Below are 17,132 nucleotides of genomic sequence, written 5' to 3'. Positions count from 1 at the left end.
TGATGTTATCTCCGGGGTCTCAGTCACCTACATTATGTGGCAAATAGCCTCCAAAGGAAGCATTTTGCCTAAATTTTAATCAAAGATCCATTAAACACTTGTAAAGGAGTATTTGCTAACAGTAGACCAGGCACTCATAGTTTCTGATATTTTATACCCCAATTATCCATCTTCCCAGAAGTCCCCAGCTCTGAGGAGTGTGAGAGTAGATCAGGAAGCATGGCAGTGAGACACTCTTCCACATCCTGAGACGTAATTCAGCGAAGACATAAGCTACAAAACATGCTGAATGCTGAGCCTCAGGAAATTGATTAGTCTTTATTTGAGATAGATTTATAAATAGTATGTTGTAGGGGTGTCTGTCGCCTTTGGAAGCCAAGTAAATATCCTGCGTGCATGGTGATTTCATCATTGAGTAAACTGAACTAATCAGACAAAGCCCATTTGTTGTGTTGTTTCAATGATCAACTCAGACCCTCCTGCTCTCCAGTAAATTACTTGGTGGTCAGTTCAGATTAACTGGAGATATCCATCTGTTTGACCTTGTATGTAGATAAGATGTTAGCCAGGAGGCCATTCCAAGGAATAAATTCAAATTCTATGTTTAAACACTTGAATTTATACCCTTTTATTATTGAAATGAATGTTTTATAAAAACCTTTCTCCCTGTAAACATCCTCATAAGTGAATGTGGTACTTCTATTTTAAAATTAAAATAAACTTTTTTGGCATCATGCCTAGAGATTTTGTGAGTAGTCCTGTAAATCATTATAAAATAGGGGGAAATGTTTGAAAAGTTGCATGTTAAATCCCTAGCTAGATGCAAATTTTTTTCTCTCAAATTCACAATTTAAGTTATTCAGTTTTTGGTTTTCCCTAATGCTGTCTTTTTTTAGGAAACAAAAAATAAGCCATACTTATATAAAATTCACCTGCTTCATAAAACCGCCATGTTAATAACACTTGTTTTTTTTAAATGTTGTGTTTGAAAGCCTCTCTTTTCTCCCAGGTTCCTTAATTAGCATTTCTCATATGCGACATTTCTCTGAAAGTCACTGCAGTTAAAGAGCTAAGAATTTTGCAATGATTTTCACCTCGGCTCATGGTTTTTCCATAGGGAGCCTTCAACACATTCTGTCCATGTTCATGAAATATAAATATCATTTTTTATGAACCTTGATGAGAGAAGAGATTAAACCTAAATAAAAACAAGAAATGCTGGGGGAAGGGAAGCAACTTTCATCTCAAGGAACTGAAATACAAGATTCAGCATCAAGGCCTCTGGGCTGAGATAATATTAGTAAATTCCTTCAAAAGTTGAGATTAATAAAAATACTTCTAATTGGAAAATAATCATTTTTTAAATATTGAAAGTATAAACTTTGGCCTTTAAATTCTTCATCTCTTTTGTTTCTCCACATATTACTTGAATCCCATAAAGATTAAACCAGCCTGACCAGGCGGTGGTGCAGTGGATAGAGCATTGGACTGGGATGCCGAGGACCCAGGTTTGAGACCCCGAGGTCACCAGTTTGAGCACAGGCTCATCTGGTTTGAGCAAAAGCTCACTAGCTTGGACCCAAGGTCGCTGGCTCAAGCAAGGGGTAACTCGGTCTGCTGAAGGCCCGCGGTCAAGGCACATATGAGAAAGCAATCAATGAACAACTAAGGTGTTGAAACGCGCAACAAAAAACTAATGATTGATGCTTCTTATCTCTCTCCGTTCCTGTCTGTCTGTCCCTATCTATCCCTCTCTCTGACTCTCTCTCTCTCTGTAAAACAACAACAACAACAACAACAAAAGATTAAACCAGACACTAGGAAGATTTCATTTAAGCATGGGTGGGAAAAATTGAGGTAATCAGTAAGTATGATACTAACACTGTGACATTGTTATTGTTAATTATGCATTTCATGGATATCAAGTGCCCACTACACAAATAAATAACAGTCCTCATAGTATTTATCATTCTAGGGCAATATAAGAATAAATCACCAATTTTTCATCATGCGTTTTTCTGTCCAGCTTAGTGTTACAATTATCTTGAAGTAAAAATGAATTTCTCCCTGTACAAATGACATCATATGTATGTTTTAGTTTAGTGACAGTTGCATATTAAACTCCGTTTTCTACCAATACTAAAACATTGTTTATTGGTTGGTTTTCATTGGTGCCCTGTAGATTATATTGAATTGCATTGGCTAGTAGGGAATATTACTTTTCCATATGATAGTTTAGCATCTGCCTTTGGGAAAGCATTCTCTTTGTTTCACTTTTTTGTTTTGAGCCCATGAATTTCATCAACAAGCTTGCAAACCTGATAGAAAGTAAGTATACTTCATTTTTCCATGCAGTGTGCTAAGTAGATTTTTGTTGTTGTTGGAGCATGACTCATTTGATACTGTCATTCAGAAGGCTGCTATTTTTTGGAGATATCTTTGTTTCAGTCTGCTTGGGTTTAGTGTTCAGCCACCTTCTAATAAGCTACGTGCTAGGAATCTAAATAGATAAGTCTTGGCCGGTTGGCTCAGCGGTAGAGCGTCAGCCTGGCGTGCAGGAGTCCCAGGTTCGATTCCCGGCCAGGGCACACAGGAGAGGCGTCCATTTGCTTCTCCACCCCTCCCCCTCTCCTTCCTCTCTGTCTGTCTCTTCCCCTCCCGCAGCGAGGCTCCATTGGAGCAAAGATGGCCCGGCCACTGGGGATGGCTCTGTGGCCTCTGCCTCAGGCACTAGAATGGCTCTGGACGCAACAGAGCGACGGCCCAGATGGGCAGAGCATCGCCCCCTGGTGGGCATGCCGGTTGGATCCCGGTCAGGCGCATGCAGGAGTCTGTCTGACTGCCTCCTCGTTCCCAGCTTCGGAAAAATGAAAAAAAAAAAAAAAGATAAGTCTTGATTTTCACGTGTTCACTAGAGGATCGTGGTCTGGAGAAAGAAACATGTAGGCCCCCGGCTCTAATGCAGTGTGATAGGTGGCAGTGGATGGCGGATGGCGGTAGAAGTTTCATCTTTGACAAATGGAATAATTCAACTTGGTCTTGAATTACTGAAAGATGAGTAGAGTTAACCAGATAGGGAATAGATGAAGGCTATTCCAAAAAGAAGGCAAAGTTTATATGCCTTTAAAACCTGAAGGGAGCCTGACCAGGCGGTGGCGCAGTGGATAGAGCATCTGACTAGGATGCGGAGGACCCAAGTTTAAAACCCCGAGGTCACCAGCTAGAGCACGGGCTCATCTGGTTTGAGCAAGGCTCACCAGCTTGAGCCCAAGGTTGCTGGCTTGAGCAAGGGGTTACTTGCTCTGCTGTAGCTCCTTGGTCAGACACATAAGAGAAAGCAGTCGATGAACAACTAAGGTGCCACAACGAAGAATTGATGCTTCTCATCTCCCTTCCTGTCTGTCTGTCCCTATCTGTCCCTCTCTCTGTTTCTCTCTGGCTCTGTAACATAAAAATCAGATAAAACATTAAGGGAGTGTCCCACTTTATCACAGATCAAGTGCTCTGGCCCCTGAAGAATCTTCCATCCCCGGAAACATTCCTTCCTCCCGTATCCATGTAAGACCGTCTACAGCAGAGCTGCTTACCTCATTTACTGCACAGGGCAGCCTGGCACACTCACCGTGGCCATCCCTCTTCGTGCCAGGATCGGGGAACGGACCAGCACCATCCACAGAGAGTGACTGCATCTTCTTAGTGACTCTCCATCCTCCAGCTTTGTGAATCGTGGCTAGCCTAGGTGAAGACAAGGAAGGAGAGAAAATTAAAAGAAGCTCACCTCCCCCGAAAAAGAATTGTGTTTTTGTTTTTTACAATAACCCTTCCATTGACTGGAACTTCTACATAGTTAATGTTGTCAGCTCTTGTTTTTAATGCAAGAGACAATGACAAACAACTGCTCCAAAGTATTTATAAAAAAGAACAAAACCTTCTGGGATGCTGCCGGGGCCAGTGTGCCTTTCCCAGCCACCTTCAGCAGCAGCACGGTGGCGCAGGAACTAACGGTCTTCACAGAGCGCGGCTCAGACACCAGGCAGGATTCCGATATCCAAGGAAGAGTAAAAGGACCATTGATAAACTGCACTTCTGCAGGAGCGGGGAAAATGTGTTTATGTGTATATATTAGATATATAGAGATTACAAATATAGACTATGTATCATGTATAATATTTAAAATTCTTAAACATTTAAATATTGTATATTGGTTATATATATTATATAACTGGGGGGAATATATGTTATGCACTATATACTATTTGAAAGTCTTTCTACATATATACATATTTTATATAAATATTTCTATATTATATTTCTAAACATATACATATTTAGGAAGAATTCCAAGTGTCATGTAATACATATAAACCATTTTGTATACAATATATGTATATATTTGGGAAGAAATTTAATAAGACCTCCTACAACAATGAGGAAAGAAGTGTTTAACCATAGAATAGACTAATTAAATCATTCAATTAAGTGAAAATTTTGTATGTCCTACGTGCATATCATTATACAAAGGTTGCTCAGCACACCACCTTATTATCTAAAGATAATTGAGGTTTTATCATGTAAATATGCAACATTAAACCACTAATGCAGCCTTTGCAAATTCCCTTAATTGAAGAAAAAAAAAGTTCTCATTATCTGGAATCATTACTGACTGACAGCGATTTCAGATTGCCCTCAACTTTTCCACTACCTTCTTCCTGGCCAGAACTTTCTCTTCTGGAATTATGCATTTTAGAATAATGGTGGAAGAGTAAAAGGAATATTAATAAATTGGACAGAAACATTTCTGTGATAGTTGTATTCATGGATAAACTTGGAAAGACTTAGAATAAACTGTAGGTCTCTTACTATAATAAGCAAAGTACCAGTCGGTTAGCTAGGAGCACACAGTGTTAGAGCTAAATGAGTCTCTGGGAGCAATCCAAACACTTGTGAACAGAGGATGTGTGCCAGGCACCTTGCTAGGTCCTTCCATTAAAATTGTCTCGCTGGAGCCTCACAGCATCTGTGGGAGAGAAATGGCAGCAGGGTACAATGAATATAAAGAGCATGAATTTTGGATGTCAGAACTGGACTCAGAGCCCTGGCCAGTTGCCTCAGTGGTAGAGTATCAGCCCAGCATGTGGAAGTCCCAGGTTAAATTCCTGGTCAGGGCACACAGAAGAAGCAACCATCTGCTTCTCTACCCTCCCCTCTACCCTTCTCTCTCTCTCTCTCTCTCTCTCTCTCTCTCTTTTCCTCCCACAGCCATGACTTGATTGGTTGGAGCAAGTTGGCCCTGGACCCTGAGGATGGCTCCATGGAGCCTCTGGCTTAAGCACTGAAAATAGCTTGGTTTTGAGCATGTCCCAAGATGGGCAAAGCATTGACTCCAGACGGGGTTTGCCAGGTGGATCCTGGTCAGGGCACATGTGAGAGTCTGTCTCTCTATCTCCCCTCCTCTTACTTGGAAAAAAAGGAAAAAGAAAAGAAAGAAAAGAACTAGACTCAGGTCCTAGCTTTGTCACCAACTTTGGCAGGATTCTAAGATTACTGAGTCTCAGTTTACTCATTTCTATGTTAGAGATAATCACCAATCTTTAGGACTGAATGGGAAGGTGTATGAGATTATTTGTTTTGAAAGGTCCTTTTACACGTGTGTGTTCCCTTCCCCTTCTGACCCTTAGTCCTGTGCTCTTTCCACTGAACCTTTTCTTGTGTCCAACGAAAAACTCAGATATTTCTTTGAACTATGGCAGAGCCCTATCTTCTCCCATTTTGAACTTGCACAGTTGATTTCTTTCAGAGCCTTAATGTAAGGGCATTAGGTTTCTCCCCCGTAAATTTGCATTTTTTTATGTTGGCGTGGCCTTTCAGTCTGTGGAGGGAATTTTGAATTTCGCTTTGGCCTATTACTGTAGTCAATATCTTTCACAGCTTTATGTCATTGAAAAATCTGATAAACGTTCCTCTTCTGTCTACAGTGATGCCATTAATAGAAAGATGCAGGACCCAGGGGCAGAGCCCTGTAGCACTCAGCCAGTGGTCCTCCTGCAGCCTGCCGCGCAGCGTCCATCCAGCCTCTTAGGTGTCAGCTGTGATTCCCCTTAATTGGTCTCTCGTGAGCTCCTATCTGATAGATCATGAAAGACTTCATTAAGTGCTTTATAGGAATCAAAGGCTCTATCTATGGCATTCTCCTGGTCTGTCAACCTCATTACTAATAACCCTGTCAAAAAAGAAAATTAATATAGTGCAGCAAAAACTTATTTTGAGTGAGACTACTGAAGTTTGAAAAAGGAGTGACTGGTGGCACAGGGGTTGTTGCCAGAGCGAAGGCTCTCTGGCCAGTGGCCAGAGCGGCTCAGGTTGTGGCATTGATGCGGCCTTGACGAGCTGACCTTGTTCCAGCAGTGGACTCGGCCCTGCCAGTGCAGAACACAGGGCTCGAAACACTAAACGGGTTCCCATTTATTGAGACTCATTTCATGTCAGGCACCGTGCTAAGTGCTTTTCATGTATCTCATTTAATCCCAACGCGGTACTAGTGGACGCACTAGTTTTTAACCCCGTTATTTTGGGTGAGTTAGACGAAACTCAGGTTCAATAATTGACCCCGGTCATATATAATGAGTGTCAGAGTCAAGGCTTACACCCGAGGCACCCCGGCACTGAGCCCTGCTCTTAATCACTGTGCCTGCAGAGAGGACTCTTGTTCCTCAGTGGTGTCGAATTAATTGACGAGAGCAGAGTATATCGAGATGTCCAATCTGTTGATGAGTTTTAGTAAATGAGTACAATTGTCCAGCCATCTGTGTAATCCAGTTTTAGAACATTTCCATCACCCTGCAAAGTTCCCCAGTGGCCACTGCAGTCAATCTTCACTCCCATTCCCATCCTGGGTAACCTAACCTGGGCAACCACTCATCTGACCTGCTTTCTCTAGATACAGTTTTGGAGTTTCTAGAGACAGCATATAAGTGAGATCATACAAACACGTCATCTTACGTGCCTGGCATGGCGTGCAGCTGCAGTCCATGCCCTTTTATTATTGCGTAGTGTTCCATCTCATAGAAGAGACTGCATTTTACTTATCTGTTCACCAACTGATGGGACGTTTGGATGGTTCCCAGTTTTCATCTCTTATGAGTAATGCTGTTTGAACACTCATTTACAGATCTTTGTGTGGATGTGTGTTTTCATTTCTCTTGGGTTTCTGCCTAGGAGTGGATTTGTTGGGTCGTATGGTAAGAAACTAAATCATAATGTGAGATATTGGCAATTCTCCAAAAAGTAAATGACCATTTTTCCATTCCTCCTAGCAACATGAAGGTTCCAGTTTCTCCACGTCCTCACCCCCACTTGGCATTTTAGCCATTCTAATGGGTATATAATGAGTCCCAGTTTTATTCTGTTACGTGCTTTTCCAAAAGATAAAGGGGCCCATAGCCGGTGAGGGTCGGGGAACAGCGGAGGAAGAGGGGGCGTGGCAGAAACCCGTATCCCACTGTCGCCCTGCTCCCTCTTCTTGAACCTGTCCTTGGCACGAACAGCAACATCTGCTTTCCTTGGAAATACTTTCTTAAGTCCTTAGCACCCCTTCTCCCTCCACACACTGGCCAAAATATGCTAAACACCTGATTCTAAAGAGCAGTAGTAGCTTGCTGTACTAAGTGAAATCCATAGATGCATTTTTTAACCTTGATTTTAGCTAGCTTTAGAGAGATTTTTTTTACCTCCTCCCACACTACATTCTTTTATCAGAGCTACTGACTGAAAAAACCACACACACACACACACACACAAAAAAAAAACAGAATTGACTTGTTAGGATTCATTGCCTCTGTCCCTCTTCTACCCTCTGCTGGGGGCGCTTTGTGCCGTAAGGAAGCTCGGGAGCAAGATGGAGCAGCACTAAAGCAGGAAAGGAGACCATTTAGGCTCCAAACACTGGATTATCAGGCCCTCGCCTACCCAGGATTGTCTCCTGAGATTCAGTTTGTCTTAAAGCTTCTCCTTGCAAGTATGTGTATATTGCCGTATTTTGCATATCTCAGTTTAATTTAAATTATATGGGTATGTGTCAGTAATGAACTTTGTTAAATATAATTTTATTTACATTACTGAGAGCATTGGCCATACAAGCTCACAGATCCTAAGTCTTTTGATGTCAAAAACTGAAAGGAAGTAAGTTGAAAAATACCCTCAATAGCCATAAATATCCTGAATGGTTAGCAAAATATAAGCAAAACCAAGGCTCCCCTACTTCTTAGGCTGCAGAGCATTTTTATGTATTAATAATACTGCGAAGAGATTTGCAGATTTCCACTGCTGTGACCCCGTCATCACATCTCTAAGAATAACTTCATATATGGGATATCACACATAATTTCCATTTTTCCTTTGTAACAAAATTTTCCTTCCATAAACCCAATGGCTGGGTTATATAGCAAGAGACTGAATGTTTCCTATGAAAACCAAATTTGCAGCAAGCTGTATTTAAAAGTAACTTACAGGGAAATTGGTTAGGATATGATTGGTTGGTTTGTTTGTATTTTTCTTTAATCTTCTGGAGTAATGTTTATGTGAAAATATAATCAGAAAATGAGTACCTTCATCAAGAGGTAATTCAGAGAGCTTTACAAATAAACCCAAGATTCTCCTTGATTACAAAAGAAGCTTTCTACCTCCAGAACCCTTGAATGCTCAGAGGCAATTATACCATTAGGGTCTCTCTTTCCAGGCAAGGATTTTCTCATTTCCTCATAATTAGTATTTCCTGTTTATTGAAACAGACTGTACACAGAAGACTTCGCATCCACCTGCCCCCACTCCCTCATTCATTCCCACTGTCCTTTGCTCTCTTTTCAGCTCTATAACTTGGAACCTCTTCACCTTCCCACAGGTTAACACAGTTGCATTTTGACGACATCTGTCATACGAACTATTATTTGCTGATTATTTAATAGCAGTTTCTTTGAAAGGTCGTGGCAGAAGGAAGAGAAAATTTGGAAAATCTAGTCAGCGTGATTTTTTCCCCCCTTAGATGAAGTGTTAGAGGCGAAGGGAAGGATCACAGATGGTGGGAGGTAAGGAAGTTGTACATCATGCACAGCAAGACTGTGTAAAGGAATTAAGGTGCCCAAGCTCAGAAGGAATAGGAGACTGTTGAGAGTAGAAAGGGAAAGAAATGGGATATGGGTGTTCTCTTCCTCTCCCCTTCGCTTTTAGAACATCTCCCCTTCTTCATTTGTTGTCTCTGTGTAAGGAGAGAGAGCCGAGATTTCAGGGATGCCCCTCGAAGGTGTCCTTGTGTGCTTGATGCTGCGGGGGACGCTATGATGCAGTGACCCTATGTGTGTGACCTTCCAGAGCTAACGGTCTGGTTCAATTCTAGAGAAATTCAGAGAAAGAAGCTGCTATAATCCAAGGTGAGCAAGGAAGGCTGTAGGTGGATCTTGATTTGTTGTTTGCAAGAGTCTAATGAAAAGGGGGACAAAGATATTCTAGACTATGCAGAGGTGTTGAACATGTGGGCCAAAGAGGTGTACATGGCACATTGAAGACATAGAGGAGATGGGCTACAGTTAAAGAAATTTTAGATAATAAGAAAGAGGGCTGGAGAAGTAGAAGGCACAGTTCTCGATCTAAAATCTATCCAGAGATATCTATAAAATAGCACATTTAAATAACCAAGATAATATTCAAAAATTTGCAGTTAGGGTTATTCAAGGATAGAGTAAGAAAGTTTTAAGTTTCTGTTATATTTAAGAGAGAAAGAATAGCTTCGTTCAGTGCTTTATAATTTCCAAGAGCAGCTTCCTAGTCATTCGTATTCAATCTATAGAAATCTCTTTTAGTCTTGGAAGGCTGTGTAGACATATATATTTAGATAGATGGATGGATGTGTGGGTGGGTGGATGAATGGATGGATACATAATAGATAGAAACATAAACACTCACATTTGAAAAATATTTTTCCAACTACTGGATTGAGAGCCCTGGAGGACTGAGTACTTCTTCTTTATAGCTCACAAATTGCATAGCATGGTGGTTAGATGTGAAAGACATTTGATAAATGTTTGTTGAGTGAGATTATCATTGACCTGTCAACATCACAACACAAAGGTATTAAAGATCACTTAGCTAAAAGAAGAGCGAAAGGAGAAAACAAATATCATGACCTCCTGCTTCTACCAGAGATCCTTCTATCCACCATACCAGTGCCAGACACGGATTATTACATTCCAAAGACTAAGAGAGAAAATGTCACAGTGGGAAGTCAGATGCCATTTCAAACAAGGATTTCTGGAACTGTGGGAGTGGAGATCGTATGACACTGGGCACTTGTGCCTAGATGCTCTCAGGTGGAAAGGGTTTAGAAATTATAACCAGGGAGGGGGAAATCCTTCCCATCTAACTGCAATTTTAGTTCTGCAGATGAGAACAAGGCAGGTAAGCTTCCATCTCCGTGTCCAGTCTGGTCATTCCAGACCACCAGAAATCCTCAGGACACTTGCAGTTTTGTTGGAAGAGACCGCTCTGAAGGAGGACGAGCTCTCTAGACTTGTACGAGAGCTGCTGTCCTTCGCTGGCGAGTATCTAGAAAGGGAAAGGGGGAGACAGTCTACCCCCCTTAAAATGGAAGGGGGATTCCAAATGCAGGCGAAGCTGTTTCATCCTAAAGACCATTTACATAAAAACAAAATGAAAATCTCTCCCCAGATGCAAACCCAGAAATGGAAAGGATGCACCAGGATAACCAGACCCGCCCGTGTGCTCAGCTATGCTGCATGTGTAATCTCTGGAGGATTCCAGCTACATGTGTTATTTTACGTCTGTCAGCTAAATCTGAACCCCGAAATATAACAAATGCAAAATGTGACATCAAGGAGGATTATGTGCATTTGCCATTTTCCCTGGAGGACTTGGTCCAGCCGGCAATAACTAGATTGAGATTTCATGCGGAACATGGAGACAGACTGTCGCTACAGGACTTCTCTCCGAGACGCGCATCCTTGCGGTTTTCGTTGGTGTTTTGCATATCGTGCCTATGCAAACACCGCAATGAAGATGGAAATTGTAGGAAGATAGGATTCTTTTTAAGGACTTGGAATGTTTGACATCCAGGAAAGAATGCAAACTAAATTTCAAACAATAAGGGGAATGGTTAGTGAATTATAACATGTTTCTCTTAAAGCGATAAATATGGTAATGTGGAGTTACTTAAAATGTCTACTGAGAGTTGACTATGTAGGAAAGTCTTTTAGCTTTAATATTGGGTGAAAAAATTAAGGTGAAAGTTGTACTTGCATTATGGCCACTACGAAACACAATCACGGGGACAAAATGAAAGGAAATATACCTAAATACAAGTAGCTTATGGATACCTTATTCTCTTATTTGCTTTTCTGTCTCTACCATGGGAAAGTAGTATTGTTCTTGTAATTGAGACATTGTTTAATTTTTAAAAAGCAGATGAAGAAAAAAAAGTATGTTTAACTTACATCACCTTAAATTTAACATGTTTAATTTATAGCACATTAAATTTTAAAAGGAAGAAAAAGTCTAAGCACAATGACTTTCAGTGTTACTGTGACATATATTCTGATGTGAGCTATTCAGTGCCAGGGTAATGCCAGGGTATGGTCTAGCAGAATTCCTACAGCTAAACCCAGAAACATCAATGAGAGTGGCATAACATGACAGCATCGTCACTCGGCACTGTCACTCTACTGTTGCCGGGATTTGCAATGGGGTTTCTGAAGTTCTCCTGTTTAATTGACAGGAGAGAAAACTTGTAGCGGTAGCTACTACTCTGAGAGTAGATACCAGTGTGTGGCCAGCCACGTTGTTTCAGGAGCATTCCCTGCCTTTCACATGATACTTGTAGTAAAATCCATTCAGAAAACATGCCATAACTTATTTCTTACCTGTTGGAACTGGGCAGTTAGAACCACATTCTTATGCTCGTGTGTATAATAATTCTTTCTTAGTTAATGGTGTAACAGTGAAGTCATTTGTGTCCAGTCTCTCCCAAGTTTTTTCTTTGAATTCTTCAAATAATTTGTGGCAGAAACTCAGTATTGTTTTTTGAGTTGAAGTGAATTGTATCAATATCTTAGAATCACTAACCCCCCAATATATGACCATCACTTTACCTTTTATTCCCATTGGGTTTCTTATCCATGCAGTTAACTTTCAGCCAAACGGCAATGAACACTGTACAGAATTTTTCTCTACCACAGTAACCATGGCTCTGGCTTTTTGAAAACTGTGTGTAAACTGACTGGCGATCAGTGGGTGCCTAGAGTGGTAGGATTTCACTACCTCCCTATCACTTACAATGGTGATCAGATGTTAAGCTGATCTCACTGAAGGCAAACACAGTTGCCTTTGGACTTGACTTTCCTTGGAGTACTGTCTGTTATTGTCTTGCTAAATGGATTTCATATTGTTGACTTGGGAGTTTTGAAATCAAATATTATTCTCCCTGCCCTCCACTATCAGCCAACTTGGGTTGAATCCTGTGTTGGTGAGAACTTCCTGTTCTATCCGAGCATTCCTGTGAAACCTTTTTAAGCCTATGTGGCTAAAAGCAAAAAAGAAACCCTCTTAGAACACACCTTGCTAATAGATGCACAAAATAAATGGAGCTAAAGCAGAGATGTTCACACGGTTCACAGCTACAGGACTGATGCCAAGGTGCTGAGTGTGGGTCCCAGGAAGGAGCTTGGAGGGACCACCCTCACTGCTCGGGGTGCGTGCTGCCTCTGTAACGGCTCCCTGCAAAGCAAACACTGAACGCTATTTTCAGTTCTCACCTTTTCAAGTAAAAGTAAAAATCTTCTTTGGATTTCTTTGAGTTAGCAACAACAGGAACTAATGTAGGTCTGTCGTGAAAGCGAAGTAGCATAAAGCGAACTTTTGAAAAGGAGATACCTGTCTGCACTTCACAGGGAATTCTGTAAGGTACCGGCCCGAGCTCTTTGGGCCTGGCTTTAACACTGCTGTAAGCCTCAGCCAAAACTGAAGCTGTATTGTTTTAATGTTTTTCATCTGGTCAAGACCCAACATAAATGTTTTGAACATGACAACCCAGAATAGAAAGCACCATCTTAAGATGCATCGTAACAGTGTAAACAATTGTGTAGATAGGGTGTAGAGGTTAATACCGAGAAGAAGAGCACGGTGAGTGCGGAAGAGCAGCTAAGCGTCAGGTGCACGTCCGAGCCATGGTGCCCGTTAGCGACGTGAGCACAGACAAGTTCCTCAGTATTCCTGAGTCAGGCTCTGCATTTCTAAAATGGAAATGATAATGTTATCTAAAGATTAAACGAGAGGTTTATGCACATATATAATGTACTTGGCACAGTTTCTAGCACAATGAGAACATAGAGGTAGAACATAGCAAATGTTCAATAAGTAGCAGTTATTATCTTCTGTGATATAGGATCATTTCTAATAAATAAGAGTTTCTCGAGTGTTCTTGATTTGAGTCATCACTCTGAGTTAATTTTTTCATTCTGTCCGTCCATCCATCCTCATCTGGGTAGTTCTGTGGAGGGGACAGCAGTCGAGTTCCAATTAAAATCTCAACTTACCTCCTGCCAGAAATCAAGTGGTGTGCATGGAAGAATAGCATACATTCTTTTAGATTAGGTCTAGTATTAAACTAATAGCTAGAAAATAGATCCACTCTTATCAGTACATATCACTTCAATGAGAGCTTGGCCAAGGTTAGCCACATCTCTTCGTACATTGCACCAGAGAATTTGTTGGGCATGATCAACGATGAAGACCACCAAGCCTCTGTTTTTCTGGGTCAGGATTTCTGCGCATGCTCTGGGTCCACTAGCTGGAATAAGCACACCCTGGAGCTTGCACCTCCTCTGTGCCTGGCACTGTGCTGTTATTCTCACAATTGCGTTCTTCATCATCCCAACTACGTTTGAGATTGGTCTTAACTTTCTCACTTTACAGGTGAGAAAACAGAGACCAGACGAATCAGGTCATTTGCCCACAATTGAGTTGTGAGAGAGTCAACCAGAAGCAGCAGTGGAGGGCACACCAGTGTGGTCTTGTACAAGTTATTTGTTGTTCAGTGTCCGCTATTTGTCAAAATAATTCTGAATATCTACATTACTATGAAAAGCATTTCTTAGCAAGACCTAGGAGCCCAGGGTAGCACCATCAGCATCAGATCCATTTACCTAGTGGGAGAAAGGCAGCGGGGATTTTATGGAAGGAATTTATACCCAGTAGAAGCCTTTGGCAGAGTAATCGAGAGTAAGAATAAAAGGGAATAAGACAATGTTGTGTTTTTAGGCTTATGAAACACATTTGAAAAGGCTAATGTTGTAGTTTCCTGAAATGAAGGAATTCTCTGATCTCGATGCTTAGGGGAAAGAAAGCAATTTCTGTGGATCATATAAACAGTGTTGCCTGCACGCAAACAGCATCGGGACCACAGTTATTTAGCGTATTGTAAATCATCAGAAAGAGGGAGTTTGTGGTGAAATTCCAGATTTGCAAAAACCGCCGAGCCCTTCCAGGTAGCGAAATGCCACGCTGACTAATACAAATGCAGGAAGATAACACAGGGTGACATGAGCGGGCAGAAGGATGGCAGCTGGGCTTCTGCGCAGACAACTCTAAGATAAGGAATTCAGGGAGAAATCCTTCAAACCATCTTTCCAAGATTAAAGGGCTTTGGACTATCAGCTATCACAAAATTAAGAGATTTTACAGTCAGTATACATTTTTGTCCACAGTTATTCCTCCTGCAGCTAAAAGGCCACCCAGAAATCAGAAGTGCTTAAAAAGGGCATTTAAAAGGGGGGTTGTGCCTGGCCTATGGTGGCGCAGTGGATATGCATCAACCTGGAATGCTGAGGTCACCAGTTCGAAACCCTGGGCTTGCCCAAGGTTGAGGCACATATGACAAACAACAAGCAAGCAAGCAATGAACAACTGAAGTGAAGCAACTATGAGTTGATACTTCTTGCTCCCCTTTTCTTCTGTGTAAAATCAATAAATAAAATCTTTTAAAAATGAGGGGGGACTAAAACCAGAAAATAGTATCTGCTGAAATGTAAAGCCATGGTTCACTTATACCCGGAATATCGGGAGCAATTTTTTCAGCACACCTTCAGCAGTTGTGCTCAGGTAGGAGATGGAGCAGAGAATGTGAAGTAAAGTGATGTGTGAAAGAGGCTCTGCCTCCTCAAGGATAACAAAACGCAAAGATTAGGAGAATGAAGGTGTATAAAATCATCAGGATGAGGTGCATGTGGACGTTCAAATTTAAACGCTAGTTTAAATACATTTAGGCAGAAAAGTCAATAAGCTAACTGACAAACAGGCAAATAAAAATTCAAGGTAGCATAGGATGGAATGCCTAAAGTTATGCTTACCCCTCCCCTTTAAGACTTGAAAAGAGAGAAAAAAAATTAAATCGTTTATATACAATGGGTAATAAGTATATTTAAGGAACTAGTACCCCAAAAAAGAGTTATTACCATGGCACATGGGCAGGGAAGGGGTAGATACATTTCTCATGAATGCATTTATATGCTGTATTAATATTCGGAGATCTGCCCAAACTTTGCAGTTTACCTTGGGGGCAGAACAAGCTTTGAAATCAGCCAACCTGATTCAGATCCCAGAGCTGCCTCATCCTAGCTCTAGGAAAGGCAACTTAACCACTCTGAACCTCTGTCTCCTCATCTGTAAAGCAAGAGGAACCTCTCCGGAAGGATAGGGACAGGGGCTTCTTTCAAATTTTGGTTCCCTTTAGCATCTCTTCTCCAAGGTGCCCTTTGCAGCACTGTCAGACTGAAATTCCCATCTTAGGGAGACGGTGAGCCCCCCAAGTGGGCGTGCTTGATTAAACCCCAGCATTGCAACTTTTGTTTTTTTTAACTCTTTGAGGAGTGAGTTTTTTTCACGCTTGCTGACCCCCAGCAGTGAACTAAACAAAATTAGTTCCAGTTCCAGTTCTATTAACTTAAAATCATGTTTGTTTGATAACCAGTTTATGGAAACAAGAACATACATTTGCCTTTTTTAAATATTGCCTTACACATTTTTAAAAGAAAATTTTTGTACGATTGTACTCTGGATTGTCAGGGGGCACGAGGATGTACATGAACATTCGTACTACTCACAGGGTTTAACAGTCACTCTTTCCTAGTCATTGAGCCCTGTGGTTTCAGGCGTTGCTGTAGGAGTTGGAGAAATGAGCAGTAAAGACACAGTATGCCATGCTCTCAGGAAGCTCAGTCCGGGGAGAGGGGCAAACACTCCCCAGGTAATGAAGTTGTTTCGGGGAACAATAAGAAGAGGAACCCCGGGCTGAGTGTGATGGGGTTGAGGGCATGTTGCTTTTACTGAGGTGATGTGGGGAGGCCTTTATGAAGTGACAACACCAGAGCAGTGTCCGCAGAGATGAGAAGGCGTCGTGGCACAATCTCAGGGCGCATTCTAGGCAGATGGGAAACGGGTAGAGGCCCCAAGGTGAGAATGTTCAGGGGAGGGCCGTTCAGGGGACAGAGAAGGCCAGTGTGGCTGAGCATCCTGAGTGGAGGGGAGAGAGGTGGGGCACGGAGATGGACAGCAGGGGGGGGGCACAGAGATGGACAGCGGGGGGCGGGGCACAGAGATGGACAGTGGGCCACCGGCCCTGTGGGCCTTGAGGCCGGGTCAGGACTCAGGCTCCATCCTCAGAGCAGCAGTGAGCTGTGGGGGAGTTGGGCTGGGAGGGGGGCAAGGCTTGACTAGTGCCTGTGAAAGGTCTCACGGCTGCTGGGTGGAGAATGGGGCTCTGGGCACCCTTTGCAGAGGGGCACTGTCTCTGCCCCCTTCCGTGGCACGCGAGACTTCCTCCACGTTATTTCTATCTTTCCGGACTCAAAAGGTCACGCACCGATGTCACAGGTCTGTCATGGTGCAGAGGTAGCTTTGCACAAATATCTGTTCCGTCATCTTTGAGGACATGTAAAAATTATTTTTTTCGCCCTGGCCGTTTGGCTCAGCGGTAGAGCGTTGGCCTGGTGTGCAGAAGTCCCGGATTTGATTCCCAGCCAGGGCACACAGGAGAAGCGCCCATCTGCTTCTCCACCCCTCCCCCTCTCCTTCCT

General features: G+C 42.2%; 1 protein-coding gene across 7 annotated transcripts in view; it reads left to right on the top strand.

Moving 5' to 3' along the window:
- ANKS1B (ankyrin repeat and sterile alpha motif domain containing 1B) overlaps positions 1-17,132 on the top strand; it is a 1,089,048-nt gene that overhangs the window by 978,366 nt on the left and 93,550 nt on the right. The gene's annotated exons all lie outside the window — the stretch shown is intronic.

This window comes from Saccopteryx bilineata, chromosome 1 (assembly GCF_036850765.1).
Source record: "Saccopteryx bilineata isolate mSacBil1 chromosome 1, mSacBil1_pri_phased_curated, whole genome shotgun sequence".
NCBI classification, from domain to species: domain Eukaryota; kingdom Metazoa; phylum Chordata; class Mammalia; order Chiroptera; family Emballonuridae; genus Saccopteryx; species Saccopteryx bilineata.
Note: the sequence above shows the minus strand (reverse complement) of the source record. Positions and strands in the feature narration are given on the sequence as shown.